The following is a 3,528-nucleotide window of genomic DNA, read 5'->3' as shown; positions in this document are numbered from 1 at the left end:
TTTCCCTGTGGACCTGCCATGAGGATTTTTACCTCTGAAGTTTCTGCCCTATGTGGACTACCGTTCTATGTGGAACTGCCAATGCCAATTTTACACCTCAGTCTAATCTCATGTCCTGCTGCTATGTCGACCTACTGATGTGTTACCACTCTTGCACCATACGCTAAACCTCATGTACATATATCTGCTGGTTTTATGCTATGTATTTAGATATCTTTGATTGTTGGTTCCCTTTGACAGGTTTCTTTACTGTTAGAATTTTCTCCTTGCTCTCCCTCTCCCTCTCTCTGTCCCTCCTCCTCCTTTTTCTTCTTCCCCCTTTCTGAAAACAACAAAAATGATGGAGCTTGTGCAAAAACGTATTTATTACACCAGTAAACCTGTGATGTGACAATAAAGTTGATTCTTGAAGTGTTTGAGAACCACTGATGTAGCTACACTATTTCCAACTTGGTTGTGTGTTAGGGTTGTTATTCAGATTCGCTTCAATGAGTGCATGTCATAACATAACAAAACGATACAAAACAGAATTTAGCATTAAAAGAAATCTATGCTGTTTTTCCTCATACACATTTCTTGTTCACAGATTACAACAAATTCAGAAAATATGTTTGCTCATCATTTTAACATCAGTTGTTTTGCGGGTTTTTGGTTAACTAACCACTTGGTAAAAATGTCACGTTCTATTAAAACCTCCTTGATCCCAGACAATAGGATAATGCATTCCAGAGCTCTGGAACCATCTCAAGGTTGCCCTTAGACTTGGATGTGCACGGCAAGCGAGTGCTAACGACAGTGCGTGCAAGTGTTATGGTGTTTTTGCTGCACAGACATTCCTGAACCGAAGAGAATATATACTGTAGACATTGTGTCTAATGTTCAAATTGCTTATCTTAAAAGAGACCCTAAAACCACTATTTCCCCCCTCCTTTCAACACTGTTGAAAAGAGGGGGTGTTCTGCGAATTATATTACTATTGATCTACGGCCAATCTGCCTGTTTTCTGTCTGTCTGCCTGTCTGTCTCCCCTCGCTCTCACTCTCTCCCTTTTGGGGCACACTACCTATTACATTAATGGATGATTGAAAGCCTACTGCATTGGGTTTGCAACAGTTAATCAAACTAATCAATTCAATTGATAAAAAAGATAATCGATAAAGTAATCGATTTTCAAAAGAATAAAGTAGCTGATCTACAAGCTCACAATGCATCAGGATTGTACATAAATACTCTATTTTCCACAATATTTCTGTGACACTGTTATACGACAAATAAAATAGGACATAAATGGTTAATCAAACTAATCAATTTAGTTGATTATAAAAATATATTAGAATTGTAAAAAAAAAAAAAATAATAGAAATGTAAAAAACGAACAAAAAAAACAACAACTCATGCTTGTCAATTATTCGATGAATCCAAAAAGTTATCAATAGAATAATCGCTAATAACATAATGGATAATTGCAGCCCAATGCTGTACCCAGGTTGAGCTTGAGCTGAGTGGTTAGTCAAATTATGATGATTGTAGTTAATGCTCGCAGCTCACAGCTCTCAGTCACAATGTTGAGTGCTTCTCTGATCCACAACTATGTAGACCTTCTCGCAAAGGGCCTCTCGATTGCTGTTGCTGCCATAAATGTTGTAAAAATGCCGTTCAGAGAAAGACCCATAACAAGAAGTGGAGGAGATAAGATTGAGTTGTCTATGTCAGGGGAAAAAATCATGCATTTTGTTTGCTCTTGACCAGCACATGACTTTGGGAGTAGCTGATTTTGCCACTGGAATGATAAAGGGAAGCCATTATCTCAACCTCACAGAGGAAATCTTCCAGCCATCCTCCATGGTGATTGGGATACTGCAGGGCCGGAGGATGCTATCTGGGTGAGTGGTTTCACAGTTCGGTTTGAGGAAAGGAATACCTCGTCACGTCCCTCACCAGTGTCAGCTAACCATAATCATGGTGCATATATCAAACTGTGACAAGATGATGCTCAGCTAAGTGAATGATTAATAAACATGCTCAGGGTCATTTCTGAGCTGCGACCCCGCCCTTGGACTAACGTCATTGAGGCAGTGTTTGGGATGATAATGGCAATAATCACATTCAGCACCACAAATCAACAGCCACTCGGCCTGAAACGCATACCATGACATCATAATTAATTTTCCATCAAGCTGGTCCGAGCAGGAGGCTGCATGTGGCACTTCTACTTTCCATGAACTTGGTTAAGGAGGGATGGACGATCCAAGCATCCACCGCCTCGGGGGCTGGGTCTCAACAGGGCATCCAAAACAACCTACATTCTGATCCCTTAGTGACAGAGAAATCGGGGGAAAACCCTTGCATTTGAACTCCATTGGGGTTCATGTTGCATTAGGGTTTTGCCAGGGCTTTTGCTCAAAGGCTTAAGCGACTGGTGCACACTTGCATAACAGTACTTCAGCTCAGCTTTGGCCTTCATTTTCAGCACTGACAGAATAAGAATAACTGATAAATGTAGCAGAGTATAGACCTGACTGAAGCCCAGAATCTTGAAGGGTAGAAGATATACTAGATATTTTAGACAAAGTCCCTACTGTCTTACATATATATTATACAGTGTATATATATATATGTATGTATATATATATATATATATATATATATATATATATATATATATACATATATTGAAAGTGTTGAAAGTGTTCACTAAAATATTAAAAGGATTGGCATTTGTAAGGTCTGCCTCAGAATTTTGACTATTTTGCTCAGCACATATAGATGTTGCAAGTTCCCATGGCAGTGTGGAGCCCTGTATTAATTAGCTAAATAAGACGGGAGAGACTTGAGCTTAAGTCTCCTTATGTCTTCTTACTGTAGGTCTGCAGGAGACATATTTTAGCCCTGCTTTCTCTTTCGTCCACTCCTTTGTTTCCATGTACGTATGTCGTTGGATCCCTGTGGCCCATTGAAGGCCTACCTTTATCTTGACCCCTATAAATCCAACAGACTCTCTGCGTCTACAAGGCCCCTGCCCCAGGACCTCTGGCTGTCATGATTAGCTCAGACTGTGGTCTTAAAATACACACGATGTTCATGCTCGTTAAAATATGATCCCTTTTATTTGTTCCCATAATGTGGGTTAATTCCTTTAACAGAAGAGCTGAGGAGTGACATACAACTCATCTTGTGAGTGGATACTTTCCGAGCCATCGCGCTCCAAGTGCTTGCGGAGTCACGAAGTGTGATCAACGCCATGAGGATGACGTTTGTTCATCCTGGAGTGTTTTTCCAGCTTCTTAGTGAACTCACAGCAGCTATACTATACTATACAGTTCTTCTTCAGATTACCGTAGCATTCCAAACAAAGAAAGGCATTTGAAAGAGAGCATCATAAGAGTGCGCTCCCATTTCAGTTTATGCTACCTCCATAATCTCAGTGAGAGGTTTGTGCTTTTAGAAGTTAAACTCTTGTTTAGGTCACAATGCTTCCGGAACGGACACGTTTTTGCACAAAGCACAGTCTTAATGTTTAATTTCATG

Source organism: Gymnoscopelus microlampas (genome assembly GCF_963454915.1).
Source record: "Gymnoscopelus microlampas genome assembly, chromosome: 23".
Lineage (NCBI taxonomy): Eukaryota > Metazoa > Chordata > Actinopteri > Myctophiformes > Myctophidae > Gymnoscopelus > Gymnoscopelus microlampas.
The sequence above is the reverse complement of the archived record's forward strand: the minus strand, read 5'-3'. Positions refer to the sequence as shown.